The sequence below is a fragment of the Zingiber officinale genome, chromosome 4A (genome assembly GCF_018446385.1).
Source record: "Zingiber officinale cultivar Zhangliang chromosome 4A, Zo_v1.1, whole genome shotgun sequence".
In the NCBI taxonomy this organism is placed as follows: Eukaryota; Viridiplantae; Streptophyta; class Magnoliopsida; order Zingiberales; family Zingiberaceae; genus Zingiber; species Zingiber officinale.
In genome coordinates, this window is record NC_055992.1 from 58,836,186 (window position 1) to 58,853,167 (window position 16,982).

Below are 16,982 nucleotides of genomic sequence, written 5' to 3' on the forward strand. Positions count from 1 at the left end.
TCCTATATGAAGGGAGCGACATCGATATTCTTGATAGAGTGAGACCACGAAGTGCATGACCATGCCCAAATGAGTCAATATGAGATATTGAGCTCATTTGATTTAGTGAGTCTACTTGGAAATCAAGATTTAGATTGGTCAGAGGATGACACGGTCTATGCCTCACATTGATCAATCTAGATGTCTAAGATAGAAGGACACTTGTCATATATTGTGAGAAGTCACAATTAGTAGTCACAAGGTGATGTTAGATCTCAACATTCTTATAACTTGGGTAGTAATGATGTGTTGCTAGATACCGCTCATTACTTATGCTTCTAAATGGGTTTAGGAGCATTGCCAACGTTATAAGAACCTATAGGGTTATACACAAAGGGCGATTAGATGAAGATTAGGTTCATTTGATGAACCTAAAGGATTAGTTTCATGTGATGAACCAAATTGGATTAAGAGTAATCCAAATTATGCTAATTGAGTTGGACTCAATTTGGTTCATGTGTTAAGTGAGTCTAATTTGGACTTAGACTCATTGAATTAATTTAATTCAATGAATAGAGATTCATTAAATTAAAATTGACTTGAACCAATGGTTAGATTAGATCAACCAAGGGAGAGAAGTGGTCAAGTTTAACTTGACTTAAGTAGGAAGATGAAGAGTCAAGTTTTGACTTGACTTTTACTTGACCAATGTCACATCATCAAGGCTTCTTCATTTGGTCAAGTTTGACTTGACCAAATGCCACCTCATGGAGGAGATCAAGAGACTTGGCTCTTGATATTCCATGGGAGTTTTAGAAGCAAAGTGGCCGGCCACTTTTTTGGGAGGTTACATGTGTGTGAGTTACACAAGGTGTATTCATTCATTCTCATTCACTCCTTCTTCTTCCTCAAGCTCTTCTCTTCTCTCCCTCTCATCTCCTCCATTATTGATCTCTAAGGTTGCTAGCACATCCTTAGAGATTTTTCTCCATCTCTTGCTTGTGTGGATACGCATAGAGAAGTCTCTACTTTGACACTTTCGAGATCCAGCGAACCGAGGACGAGCGGGATTGCAAAGGGCTTCGCATCAAGGGTATAACCTTTCTTCTTTGTAGATCTACTGTAGATCGAGGTTTAGAAACTCGTACTCGTAAGTTTTTGAAAGTTTTATGTTCGCACGGATCCGGTGGCGGGGTTTTCGGGGTTTCCGCGACGCGAAAAAGCGGTTTTCGCGGCACGAAAAACCCAACAGTGGTATCAGAGCCACGTGCGAAGACTTGTACGAGTTTAATTTGATTTTTTATGAAAAATATAGGTTCTGTAATATTCTGCAATTTTATGATTTTTAGAGTTTTTATGTGTATTTTTCTCGTAGAAGCGAAGCACAAGTGTTTCGACACTTATAGGCTTCGACTACCGAGAAGTTTTTTCCGAAACGACAAGGTTTTGCCCCAAAACTTTTTGGGACAGTGGGCTAAGGAGCTGTAGGATCGTTAAGAAACCCTCGCGATGGTTAGATCGCGGGTAGGGATGCTCCCCCGGCCCCGCAAGGGGATTCGTTCCGCGATTGCGCCCGAAAACCGCTAAACGGGACCGCCGGGAATTTTTACTCGTAGAAATTGTAAAAATTGGTATTAAAATTACAAAAAATTATAGAAAATATATAATTTAGAATTATGTATAATTTGTGATAGTCATGTCCCAAAAAGACCCAATTGGATTGGTATATTTTGTGTTGTAATTCATAATACGGCATGCGTGCCGTCATGTGATTGTGTGTGCTGTATACTTGATACGCGACCTGCGCGTCGTGCCTTTCTCTTATATTCTTGTTGTAAATTAGTTTAGACTCGAATGTAACTTGAGTTTCAAAATTGTAATGTACAAAATTAGAGCCGTGGAAGGTCCACTCAAGACGGAGTTACGAAGAGGGCGTGAGCAACACAAGGTGGTCAAAGGGAGGAGCTTGAGAAGCTGTGGACCCTAGACTGACCATCCGATCTTCTCATTGGCTTGAGAAGATCATAGTAGGGCCATGACTAATCACAAATACTATAATTAATTGCTTGTATGTGTGTATTTGATGCATGCTAGTAAAGTAGTTAATTAGCGCCTTAACGATTCGATTCGATCAATCGCGTATATGATACATCTCGACGATTAGATTAGATCTAAGTCGCACACATGATGCACCTCCTCTACGATTAGATTAGATCTAAATCGAGTATATGATACACATCGTCGATTAGATTAGATCTAAATCGCGTCAACTTTAAAATGCCTACCATGCCGTGATACCTATCACTACCTCGATCACATGTGTTGTTGAATTTGCCAAAGCAAAGCAACACATATTATCTTGGTAGGGTACGGAGGGACAATCTTGGTCCCGCCTATCAACGCATGGGTGAGTACAACTTAATTAGATTGAGTAACTAGTTAACTCGGTTGGATCGAGTAAAACTATAGGCATATTTCCAACAGTTGGAATATAGGACATAATCACATTTATATTAATTCTTGGGCGTATTAGCCAAAGCTAACTCAAGTTTTAATATAAATGCGGATAATGATCCTATAAACAAGAGTTGCATAGAGATGTAATTGGTAAATTGTTACCTACCGATCATACTAAGTCTTGGGCGATTTAGCCAAAGCTAACTCAAGGCGTAGTATGATATGGATCTTGTCCCACACGAATTATAGCTAGTTGGTTAGAATCTAGTAAGTGTGGTTTGAGCACATCACTCACTTGATTCTACAAAAAGTATATAATTCAGTGGGAGCATGATTTAGTTAAAGGCCTAATTAAATGATTTAAAAGAATATGATATTTATTTTCTGTATTTATCTGTTGTAGATAACCATGATGTTGAATACGAACTCTTTCTCCCTGCGTTCTGTCCTTAAGAAGGACAAGCTCAACGGAGCAAATTTCCAAGACTGGTACAGGAACTTGAGAATAGTTCTCACCCAGGAACGTAAACTGTATGTCCTGGAGCAGCCCATTCCCGAGACACCTCCTGCCACTGCCACACGAGCTGATCGTGACGCTTACAAGAAGCATCAAGATGACGCATTAGATGTGTCATGTCTTATGCTCGCAACCATGAACTCTGAGCTTCAGAAGCAATATGAGTTAATGACTGCTTATGATATAGTTGAACATCTTCGTCAACAATATCAAGGACAAGCAGGGCACTGGAAGAGGAACTTCACAGGATACCTGGAAGATCTTAAGAAGAAGAGAAATAAGATTTCTACTTCAGGTATAAATGTTATAGAAGTCAACCTCTCTATTTCTTCATCGTGGGTATTAGATATCGGATGTGCTTCTCACATTTGTACTAATGTACAAGCGCTGAGAAATAGCAGAGCATTGATAAAGGGCGAGATAGACCTACGCGTAGGCAATGGAGCAAAGGTTGCTGCTGTTGCTGTAGGAACTTATCATCTATCTCTACCCTCTGGGCTTGTATTAGAATTAGATGAATGCTGTTATGTGCCTGCATTAACAAAGAACATAATTTCAGTTTCTTGTTTGGACAAGAAAGGTTTCTCTTTTATAATTAAGGACAAATGTTGTTATGTTTATTTAAAAGATATATTCTATTGTAGTGCACCTCTGATGAACGGACTCTACATTCTAGACCTTGAAAGCCCTATCTATAACATAAATACCAAGAGGTTCAAGTCAAATGACATGAACCAAACCTATCTCTGGCACTGTCCTTAGGTCATATAAATGACAAGCGCTTATCCCAGCTTCATAAGGATGGTTTGCTGGACTCATTTGATTTTGAATCTTATGAGACGTGCGAGTCATGCCTACTAGGCAAGATGACCAAGACTCCCTTTAGTGGGCACAGTGAGAGAGCGACTGACTTGTTAGGTCTTATACATAGTGATGTATGTGACCCTTTCAATGTCGCTGCTAGAGGCAGTTATAGGTACTTCATCACATTTACTGATGACTTCAGTAGATATGGTTATGTGTACTTGATGACACATAAGACTAAATCCTTTGAAAAGTTCAAAGAATTAAAGAATGAAGTACAGAACCAGCTTGGCAAGAGTATTAAGATACTTCGATCAGATCGAGGTGGAGAATACCTTAGCCATGAGTTTCGTGACTATCTAGCTGAGTGTGGGATTCTATCCCAACTCACTCCTCCTGGAACACCACAGTGGAATGGTGTATCCGAAAGGAGGAATCGTATCCTATTAGATATGGTACGATCTATGATGAGTCACACAGATCTTCCAACATACCTTTGGGGCTATGCTCTAGACACGACAGCTTTTATACCCAACCGAGTTCCATCCAAGGTCGTGATAAAGACACCATATAGGATATGGACTGGGAGAGATGCCCAGGTGTCTTTCATAAGGATTTGGGGTTGTGAGGCTTACGTTAGACGTCAAGTCTCAAACAAATTAGGACCCAAATCCGACAAGTGCTACTTTATTGGATATCCCAAGGAAACTAAGGATATTACTTCTACATTCCCAGTCAGCACAAGGTAGTTGTGGCAAAAACTGGGGTCTTTCTAGAAAGGGACTTTGTTTCTAGAAAGACTAGCGGGAGCACGTTCGATCTTGAAGAAGTTCAAGATGCGAACAATAGCACTGAAGCCTCGATGGAAGTTGAACTGGAACCACAAAGTGTTGAGGATGATGTTATTCCACAAGGAGTTGAGGAACAACAACCAGTTCAAGTAGACATACCTCTTCGCAGGTCTGATAGGGTACGTCGTCAGCCAAAGAGATACTCATTTCTCTTGTCTGACCATGATGACGTTGTGCTCATAGATGATGAGCCTACCACCTATCAGGAAGCTGTGATGAGACCAGATTTCGAGAAATGGCTAGAGGCCATGAGATCCGAGATGGAATCCATGTACACCAACCAAGTATGGACTTTGGTTCATCCACCTAAAGGGGTAAAACCCATTGGGTGTAAGTGCGTCTTTAAGAGAAAGACTGACATGGATGGACTTATCTATAAGGGTCGCTTGGTAGCTAAAGGTTTCAAGAAAATTCATGGTATTGACTATGATGAAACCTTTTCTCCAGTAGCGATGTTTAAGTCCATTCGGATCATGCTTGCTATTGCAGCATACCATGACTATGAGATATGGCAGATGTCAAAATCGTGTTTCTGAATGGATACCTACTCGAGGATGTGTACATGACACAACCTGAGGGTTTTGTAGATCCACAGCATACTAGAAGAGTATGCAAGCTGCATAGGTCCATTTATGGACTAAAGAAAGCTTCTCGGAGCTGGAATCTTCGATTCGATGATGCAATCAAATAGTTTGGTTTCATCAAGAATGAAGATAAGCCTTGTGTCTACAAGAAGGTTGTAGGGGATATAGTTGTCTTCCTCATATTGTATGTGGATGACGTACTACTCATTGGGAAGGACATCCCTTTGCTTCAGTCTGTCAAGACCTGGCTAGGGAGTTGCTTCTCAATGAAGGACTTATGTGAGGCATCCTGCATTCTAGGGATACAGATCTATAGAGATAGATCTAAGAGATTGCTTGGCCTAAGTCAGAGTACATATATTGACAAGGTACTCCTTCGGTTTGCCATGCAGACTCCAAGAAGGGATTTCTGCCGATGTCACATGGCGTGAGTCTTTCGAAGACTCAAGGTCCCTCTTCTAAAGAGGAGAGAGACCGCATGGATCAGATCCCTTATGCCTCAGCCATATGGTCTATCATGTACGCCATGCTATGTACTCGTCCTGATGTCTCGTATGCTTTGAGCATGACGAGCATATACCAGTCAGATCGAGGTAAAAGTCACTGGATAGCAGTCAAGAATATTCTTAAGTACTTGAGAATGACTAAAGAATATTTCTTGATATATGGAGGCAATAATGAGCTAGTTGTAAAGGGTTACAATGATGCCAGCTTCCAGATCGATCAGGATGATTATCGATTGCAGTCAAGGTTCGTATTTTGTATAAATGGTTGTGTTGTGAGCTAGAAGAGTTCGAAGCAGGACACAGTAGTTGATTCTACGACAGAGGCCGAGTACATTGCTGCATCAGAGGCAGCAAAGGAGGCAGTTTGGATCCGCAAGTTCATCACTGAACTTGGGGTGTTTCCCAGTATCGCTGACCCTATTGAGCTCTATTGTGACAACAATGGAGCTATAGCACAGGCGAAGGAACCTCGCTCACACCAGCGGACCAAACACATACTACGGCGCTTCCATCTCATTCGAGAGATTATCGAGAGAGGAGATGTGAAGATATGCAAAGTACCTACAGAGGCTAACATCGTAGATCCCTTGACCAAGGCTTTGGCACAGAGAAAGCATGATGGTCACACTAGGTCATTGGGGCTTAGAGCCTACACTGATTGACACTAGTGCTAGTTGGAGATTGTTAGTTAGAGCCCTAGACTCAATCATTTGATGATTGTATTATGGACTTGTTGTATCATATTATTATATATATAAAGGTATTTGTTTTGGTTATTATACTTACTTGTATTGGTGCCAAATAAACTAAGTATAATAGCGTCCTTGAGTAGAAGGTTCTCACCTATATCAATCGGTTAGTTGAACCGATAGTGAGATGATATAGGGAACACTACTCTTAATTATTCCTAGTCGAGTATTAACATTCAGGGACAATATTAAGGCAATAAGACTAGCATGTAGGTCAACTCGATGACTTGATCTCACAAGTCATGGATATAGAGATATTTAGTTGACACATGGGTATGCATTGGAGAATGTATACTGAATGACCCGCCATGAGAAAGTATCATGGATCGTTATATAAGTGGCATATACTTTCTCATGTGGCTATTAGTATGACTACTAGTCCTTGGACCTGAAGTCACCATGGATCCCTACATAAGGAGTTATGTACATTGGTTTCGTCAAATGTCACCTGTAATTGGTGGACCATAAAGGTGATTACTGGGTATGTAACGAATTATGCAGAGGGATGTGAGTGATGTAGATGGGATCTATCCCTCCTATATGAAGGGAGCAACATCGATATTCTTGATAGAGTGAGACCACGAAGTGCATGGCCATGCCCAAATGAGTCAATATGAGATATTGAGCTCATTTGATTTAGTGACTCTACTTGGAGATCAAGATTTAGATTGGTCAGAGGATGACACGGTCTATGCCTCACATTGATCAATCTAGATGTCTAGGATAGAAGGACATTTGTCATATATTGTGAGAAGTCACAATTAGTAGTCACAAGGTGATGTTGGATCTCAACATTCTTATAACTTGGGTAGTAATGATGTGTTGCTAGATACCGCTCATTACTTATGCTTCTAAATGGGTTTAGGAGCGTTGCCAACGTTATAAGAACCTATAGGGTCACACACAAAGGGCGATTAGATGAAGATTAGGTTCATTTGATGAACCTAAAGGATTAGTTTCATGTGATGAACCAAATTGGATTAAGAGTAATCCAAATTATGCTAATTGAGTTGGACTCAATTTGGTTCATGTGTTAAGTGAGTCTAATTTGGACTTAGTTTCATTGAATTAATTTAATTCAATGAATAGAGATTCATTAAATTAAAATTGACTTGAACCAATGGTTAGATTAGATCAACCAAGGGAGAGAAGTGGTCAAGTTTGACTTGACTTAAGTAGGAAGATGAAGAGTCAAGTTTTGACTTGACTTTTACTTGACCAATGCCACATCATCAAGGCTTCTTCATTTGGTCAAGTTTGACTTGACCAAATGCCACCTCATGGAGGAGATCAAGAGACTTGGCTCTTGATATTCCATGGGAGTTTTAGAAGCAAAGTGGCCGGCCACTTTTTTGGGAGGTTACATGTGTGTGAGTTACACAAGGTGTATTCATTCATTCTCATTCACTCCTTCTTCTTCCTCAAGCTCTTCTCTTCTCTCCCTCTCATCTCCTCCATTATTGATCTCTAAGGTTGCTAGCACATCCTTAGAGATTTTTCTCCATCTCTTGCTTGTGTGGATACACATAGAGAAGTGTCTACTTTGACACTTTCGAGATCCGGCGAACTGAGGACGAGCGGGATTGCGAAGGGCTTCGCATCAAGGGTATAACATTTCTTCTTTGTAGATCTACTGTAGATCGAGGTTTAGAAACTCGTACTCGTAAGTTTTCAAAAGTTTTATCTTCGCACAGATCCGGTGGCGGGGGTTTCGGGGTTTCCGCGACGCGAAAAAGCGGTTTTTGTGGCACGAAAAACCCAACACTTCTCTCCAAACAAAATAGCTCACATGATGAATTTGATTGCTAGCTTCTAACAGAATGTGACTAAATCTTTGTATGAAGCTTGGGATAGGTTTAAAGGGATGTTCAGGTTATGTCCCCATCATGGTTTAGAGAAGTGGCTTTGGATATATACTTTTTATAATGACATCAACTATCAAACTAAGGTTCTTTGGACTCCGTAGTAGGTGGAGCACTGACGAACAAAGGATTAGATGAAGCCAAAGAGATTATCGAAAATATAACACCAAACCATCATCAATGGGCTTCGTAGAGAAATGGGAATCTAGTTAAAGCAGTTGGAAAGTATGAGGTTGATGCAATGAGTTTAATCTCTATAAATCTTGATGCCCTCACAAAGAAGTTTGATACCATGAAAGTTAATCCAATGAATGCTCTTTCTACTACTTGTGAATAATGCAGAAGTTTTGAACATAACATGGAAAGTTGCCCACTTGGAGCCATCACTATGTAATTAACCTAGATTAAACAAGTCAATGCCATAAGTAACTTCCAACAAAGAAAAAACAATCTGTATTTCGACACCTACAATCCTAAATGAAGGAATTACCCTAGCTTCTCGTATAGAAGCAACCAAGAGCAAGGGCAACCAACGCGATATCAACAAGGTAATCAACCATCAAGAATAGAGAAACTCCTTGAGGAGATACTTGCAAATCAAGGAGAAATGAAGAATGATATCAAGCAACTGAATGCAAGGATGGGCAATACTGAAAAGCACTTGAAAATGATTGATACTCAAATTGCACAAGTTGCGAGTTCATCCTCAAAGATACTCGAAAACTTTCCAAGAAAGCCAGAACAAAATCTAGTGGAACATTGTAACAGAATCGAGTAGAGAAGTAGACAGATCTTGGTAAGGCCCCCAGTGACTGCTAAGGATAAAGGGATAGAATATAATGAAAAATCGTCTTCTTCTAGTTCTTCTGATGGGGTTGTTCGAAAGGAAGAGGAGATTATTACACTGGTTAAAGGACATCCATCGAAAAGAAATGTGCCACTGATCCCTTTCCCTCAAAGGATCCCAAAAGCATTGAAAGACGTTGAATTTGATAAGTTTTTAGAAAAGATCAAGGAGATACATTGACATCCCTCTCTTGGATGTCTTGCAATAGATGCCCAAATTTATAAAGTTCATGAAGGAGATCATCTCTAACAAAAGAAAAAAAAGAAAGATTTGAGACTATTGCCTTGATAGAAGAATGTAGCACTTTGATCTTGGATACACTTCCTCTAAAGTTTAAAGACCCGGGAAGTTTCTCTATACCATGTAAAATTGGTACCACTGTTATTGGTAGAGATTTATGTGACCTTGGTGCTAGAGTGAGTCTTATTTCATATTCCATGTGCATGAGGTTAGGATTTAATAATCTCATATTAACTACTATGGTGCTATAATTAATTGACAGTACCTATAGATATCCTATGAGCATAATAGAAGATGTGTTAGTGGAAGTAGGGGGTCTCACTTTCCCTATAGACTTCATGGCCTTGGACATGGAGGAGGGGACTTGAAGTTTCCACTAATTATTGAAAGACCTTTCCTTGCCACAGCAAACACAGTAATTGATGTAAAGGATGATAAGTTATCTTTAGGTATTGATAAGGACAAATTAGAATTTGTTTTGTCCAAGAGATCTTCTGAAGTTTTAGCAGCGAAGAGTCTAGATGAAAAAGTTCACCATCACTTGTTAGAGAGATTACCAGATGAAGCACTAGATCTGGGGGGGGGGGGGAAAGAAAAACAACCCAACTCCCAAAATGAGAAATATATCATTCTAGCATGGGCCCAAATGAAGGAGAGGTCAAATACATTTTGTTTTGATTAAGGGGAGCATTGCCCCTTCAAGGCAAGAGCTCCTACTTGAGCCAGTTGGGGTTGAGATCATGACCTTAAATAAACACTTTTTGGGAAGCAATCCAAGAGTTCTTTTAGTCATATTATTCTATTTTATTTATTTTTTATTATATGAGATTTTAATTCATGTTATTCTTCTATATTTTCAGAATTTTTGCTCTCCATAAGCTGGCCACAAGCTTTTATGTGGCATGGAGACTCCAGAGGAGAAGAAATACGAGGAAAACAATATCGAGAGTGAAAAGAAGCAATATTGCAGACCTTGTGGTGCCTCCTGAAAAAAAATATAGGTCGTGTCATTCGGCACAGTCATGTGAGGCACCACCAAACCATACATGACATGGTTGTGATAATCGACACGACTGTGTTGGTCATCGCCAAAGAATACATGGGCAGGCTATGTCATTTGACATGACTGCGTCGGTCCAGAGTCGAGGGATATATACCTTCACACGACCACCTCGCCTTAGAGCATGGTCGTGTGACATAATTCCTCTTCTTCTTTCTCTCTTACATAACTTCTTCTCCTCCACCTCTTTCCCTAACCCTCTTGTCCTATAAATCTAGAAATCTTTGAGATATTCTCTTCTTTCTCTTCCAATTCTCAAGCTTTCTCCACCTACGACTCATTCTAGATCTAGATCTAGACCTCCACACACTCTTCCAAGAACAACTCTCTCCTCTAGACTCAAGGCATCATGTATGGAATCCTGAAAAGATTGAAGAAGGGAGGTGGATTTGGAGACGAAAACGATGATCGTGGTAAGGGCAAGGAAAAGAAATCTGACAAAGGCAAGGGGAGGGCTACATCCAAAGACAAAGAGAAGCAAGAGGCACGCACCGAAAGTAACAAAAATAATTATGGTATTATTTTTAAGAATATCATGCAAAAATCTAGATTTGATAATCTCATGTCTCGTAAACTTGTTTACATTTTCTATCTTGATATTATTACCATGGACGTTTTAGGGATTAGGGAAGACATAGGTTGGTTACTTAGTGCTTTAGGTTGGGAGGATATTGTGTACATAAGTCACCCCACCTACCCTCGCCTTGTCCTATAATTCTTAACTTCAATATAGACTCATTTTATTTCTGATGATGATCATGACGGCAGGATTAGCTTTAGATTAATAAACCAAAACCATCTATGGTCTCTTTTGGATTTTTAACAAATGTTTTAACTTGCCTAGCGAGCTTTCGTACATTTAACTACCGGTTTAACAATAATTCTTTTTGGAACCAACTCACATATTTAGGTGAAGCCTATGACCCTTTATGATCAAAAGCTTCTCACATTCAAAACCCTATCTTTCAATACCTTCATGGAATTATGAGCAAAATGGTGTTCGGCAGGGCTAAGAGTGATGGTGTCATAAGAAATTTTGAGCATTACTAATTTTTTGGCCATGTTGAGTAAAATGGACTTTGATTCAGGATTTCATTTTTTACTGTCGCTTGTTACATTCGGGAAGGCATCTTCGGGCATTATAGTTTTGGGCAAGTTAATAACTCAAATTGTCTTATCCTTAGAATGCGAACTATTTGGCTTAGAGGTTGTTCATGAAAATGACAAAATTGATATTGATAGATGTTTGGCCATGAAAATGATAATTCGAGATAAGAATGGTTTTGCTTTTTCTAGGAGAAATGAATTTCCACTCTCTCTACCTTGCCCCTGACCAAACCTTTGTTTGTGACCCCACCAATTGGGTAATAAAGGGAATAACACTTAAACATGCTTCGACCCTCGAGGAACACCTTTATCCCTCATCCTTTAGATACCCAAAGTCGGTTGGTCAGTCTGATCCAGCGAGATACTCTTTTGCCTATAGTGACCTCGGGTATTCTAAATTTGATTTTTCATATTTTTTACGCCTCTTTGAAAACTCTTCACGAGAGGCAACAGTCCACCCATCACTTATTAGAAGGTCATTGTACAATGACGGTGGACTAGTTTCAAGAAGTACGTGATCACTTCCAAGTGACGAGAGACTTTTAGGGGAAAGTAGTTGAATTTGTTAAAGACTACTTTAATGAGCGTGATATAATACAGGAATTTAGGGATGACATGGATATTACTAGACAGTAGGTTGCCACACTTTATTACTATCATGAGTAGATAGGCAACGTACCTCAAGTTCATAGATTTCATCCTAGGCGTCGCTCACCAGATCCTAAAGATCCCCCTATGCCTTATCCTCCTCCTTTTTGTCGACCAAGACATGACCCACCACCACCTCCTTATTGATGTTATTGGGTCAATGAAATATACAAGTCAGGGGTGAGTTGTACCACTATATATATTTGGTTCATTTCAATTTTATTGCATTTTGATTTCATTAGGTCCTTGTAGTTTGATTTAGTTTGTTTTTAGCCTAATTTCATTATAGAAAATATCATTTCACATTACCGCTGACTTGTTCTCAATGTAGAAATTCTAGCACATTTATTCTTCATTCATGTATTCAATACATAGTGTTAGTATGCTTAGTGAATAATTTTTCTCTATCTTTAATAGCAAGAAGTGAGGATTCTGGTTATTCAAAATATTTGAGTGTTGACATAGTTTTAGGATCTCTCTTCACTTTACCAAGTTTGGATAGTAGAGAACTTTGTAAATAGTCATGATTATAGAACTTGTTAGTATTTGTGTCCTAAGGTGATCTCTCAAACTATATTTTGGTTACTAATGTGGCTCAAATCAATTTAGCTCATTTGAAAAAAAATCATATCCCTATATTTGCATGTATATACACTTACATTTGTGTTAGTGCTTCACTCCTAAGAGCACCAAAAAAAAATTGAATTTAATATAGGATTAAAAATAGTTATCGTGAGTGGAATCTAGTACTTTATCTCTTTGAGACTGACTTAGATTACTGGAAAAATAAATACTAAGATTCTATTACTTCAGAACACGCCTTTGAGAACTTAGATAGTTTAAGAGGGATGAACCAAGCGTGTGGTAGATAAGTGCCTATTGTCGTAATTACAAAGAAATCAATTAGATGATGATTTGACTAGGCATGGAGTTTGAAAGTTGAAGAACTTTGGTCACTCATTGCACCGAGCATGGAGAACTACCTCTTAGGCCACACTCAAGATACTTTGATATCATGCTCACCAATAGTACTATTTGATAGTTAGATTAAGTCATTAGGGATTATGATGTGCTACATTGATACATAAGTTTAGATTGCATATTTTTACTTAAGAACAAACAAAAGTTTAAGTCTAAGATGTAATGTGCGTCGGTTATATAGGCATTTAGACCATTATTTATGCACATTCACTTGCACTTTTTGTATTTAATTTATGTTATCACACTCCTTCTTCCTTATTTTATTAGCATGTTACTTGTTTTGTTCAAAGACTTGCTCTTTTTCGTATTCTTATTATTGACAGGGCATGATTAGGAGCAAAATTGGACAAAGAACACGTGGCAGAGGGCTCCCAAAACTCAACTATGGGTGGGTCATGCCTTGAGGCACGGGCATGCCATGCATCTAGAAATTCACATGGGTAGGTCGTGCCAATTGGCATGACCATGCCTTTCTCACAAGAGCTCGCACGGGCAGGCCGTGTCTATTGACACAGTCATGCCCCCTATTCCAGGAAGCCACACAGGTAGGTTGTGCCTAATGGCACAGCCATGTCGCCTAAAGTCATATCCTATACGGCTTGGCCCTGCCTACCAAGCATGGTCGTTCCTTATGATCCACCACCTACACGGGAAGGTCATATCAAATGACACAATCGTGTGCTCCTAAGGCAGGGGTAACACGACCCTGTGTCTATAAAAGTATAAGGATTTTCTCTCTCAAGGGGAGTCCGAGATGGAATAACCGTCAGAGTTCTTTGGTAATTATGAACATTTCAAAGCCATTTTTGACTATCCACTCTTCTCTAGAAGCAAAGAATTGGATCTTTAAGACTTCGCACTTATCTTGGCTAAGAGTTTCTATTCCTTTCTCTCTGTTTTGGTTGTAGAATGCTTTTAAAATTGTCTTTGTATCTTGTTTATTTGATTATAAAGTAGATTCCCTTAGTTCTAGGATCAAAGGAGTAGTTGTGATGTGACTTGATGTAAAATTCTATGGATATGCCCTTACTTTGCTTCAATGACAAGTTTATATTTGGTTCTTATTTGATTAAACGGATGTGTAAATCTTCATTGCTAATTTAGGTTGTTTAATAGAATGGATGTATGGATTAGTTGTCGTATAGCAGGAATTCTCAAGATTATATGCCCGGTGGTCCTTATGTGACAAAGGGTAACCATTAAACCGGACATCTTGTAGATTTTCTCGAAATGGAAGCCAAATCTATGCAAGGAGGAACCTAATTCATCTTAAAGGGTTTTCCCAATTCATGCTAATAGATGATGGGAGTGCTTTGATTCTATTACTAGGGGTCCTTAGGTGACAATAGGGTAACCAATAAATTGGACTTTCTATGCTACCCTACCTACTTATCAGCATTGGGTATCAATGGGAAAGCACTCCGATAAGACCATCATGGGTATCATCGGTAATTACTTAGATTCCTTGCGAAGCATAAACTTGGGAGAATAGGTAATTGACAATCTATATTTCATTAAGAAACATCATATGAAACTGATATCCTAGAACTTTCTTCCAAAGATGGATTTACCCTAAACAATTCTTCCTCTAGACCTTACTTCCTCACTCTTCTTAGCTTCTATTCTTCCTTAATTTATTTTGCAAACCAACACCCTTTCCGTTAGTCTAGACAATCTGTTTAGTAAAATCCCTAGTGTTTACCATCAGTTCCTGAGGATCGATATTTTTATTACTTCACGATTATTCCGTGCACTTGTGGACATCAACAATATGCCCCTCTGCTGACTTTATTTCCAAATTACCCTTCAGATTTGTTTCAACTACACTCGCTTTGTGTCAATTGTAGTCTCCTTTAATTGCCTGAGATTCTCTCCTCATGAGGGACCATTTGTTAGTATTAGCCCTAGTACCAATTATGAGATTATTGTAAAAGGCACATTATTATATCATATATCATTATTTATAAAAGGCAAAGTTGGTTATTATATTTAGTTCAGTTCAGTGCCAATTAATAAGTATAATAATGTCCTTGAGTAGTAGGTTCTTATCTACAATATATCAATTGGTTGAATTGATAGTGAGATATTGTAGAGAACACTACTCTTAACTATTCCTAGTCAAGCATTAATATACAAAGGACAATATTAATGCGTTGAGACTAGCATGTAGGTCAACGGATGACTTGATCTTATAAGTCATGGCTATGAGATATCAGGTTGACACATGAGTATATATTAGAGAATATATACTGAATGACCTGCTATGAAATGTTTCATGGATCGTTATATGAGTGTCATAAACATTTGTTGGATCGAGAAGCGCTAGAGGGGGTGAATAGCGCTCATGGCTATTTCGCGTTTCAGAATCGTAAATCGTTCGAGTAGTAAAGCAGCGGAATAAATAGAAAGAATCACACAGACACAGAAGGCACAGGTCGTTTACTTCGTTCGGAGTCTGTGGCAACTCCTACTCCAAGGCTCATGATCATTGATCGCTTACTGTGGGCAACAACTATATCACGCAAAGAGTTTGTACAAATGTAAGTTACAATAAGTGCAATAATTAGAGAAAACTTATACCAACGACAGAATCAAACAATATCGGAGCTCCGAGTTGTCGGGAACTTGAAATAGCACTTCAAGGTCGTCACGTAGGCAGTAGGTCAATGAAAGATTGATTTAGAATTTTTGTACTAAGCCTCTGCCTCGACCCCCCCTTTTAAACAGTGCTGGAGGTGCCTCCAAGCCTGTCCGAGGCGCCTCCAGGCCGCTGAGTCGCACACGTGGATCAGCTCTGATCTAGTCGCGCCTTATCCCATTGAAGGTGCCTCCAAGATGATCCAAGGCACCTCCAACGCCTGGTCCAAGGCACCTTCAGCTTCCTCTGAGGCGTCTCCAGCTCCTCTGGACAGCTGGCTTCAGCTTACACCCGAGGCACCTCCAAGCCCCATGGAGGCTCCTCGGACACTGTTCATCCGAGGTCAAGTGTGCTTCTTTGTTCATGTAAAATGTGTTAGTCCCAAACACAAAAACCTTGCAAAACAAAGTTAGCACAAACATATTATAAGTGATATAATCAACAGTCATAGGACTGTCCGGGTCTGACTTCGGATTTCCTACCGGAAACCCTTGGTCAACCCGACGTCTACTGTTCCCTCTACGGGGAACGCATCCTCACGTACTCCACTTAGGAGATTTACCTGCTGCTAGTTCGATCCTCCAGATCAACTGGACTTTTGCTCAGCGTTCGAAGCTTCCGGACTTTCTACTGGACTTCCACTTCCCGGCCCGTCCAGTCTTCCACCTGGTTCGCGACACCAGGACTTTCCACCTAGGGTTACCCCCCCCAGGACTTTTTGCCTGAAGCTCTCAACCCGCCAAGACTTTCCTCATAGGGTTACCACCCCCTATGATCTAGGGTTACCACCCCCTAAGGTTTTCCACCTGCCTAATCACAGTTAAGACTTTTGCCTAAGTACCACTTAGGGCTTTCCTGTAAGCTCAATGAACTTGTTAGATCACAACACACTTAACTTTGAACCCTTTTCCATTATCAAAACTTGGGTTCGATCGTCTGATACTTCCCGCACCAACAATCTCTCCCTTTTTGATTATAGCAACTCAAATTCAAAGTTAAGTAAAAAAAATGCATAAATAAACCTAAGCATGCCTAAAAATAAGAAGTTTCCAAACGTAAGCATACTTAAGTAACAGGTTAAGTACAAGCAAAAAAGGATTCTAAAATTTAAGGTAAACTTAAAGTTTCCAAGGTTAAGGCTCCCCCTTAATA

At 39.6% G+C, this 16,982-nt stretch overlaps 1 non-coding gene across 1 annotated transcript; it reads right to left on the minus strand.

The window, feature by feature from the left end:
* Positions 1-8,234: 8,234 nt before the first annotated feature.
* LOC121973941 lies at positions 8,235-8,340 on the minus strand. Its single transcript, XR_006109844.1, has one exon. It is a non-coding gene; the product is annotated as a small nucleolar RNA R71 (small nucleolar RNA).
* Positions 8,341-16,982: the final 8,642 nt, after the last annotated feature.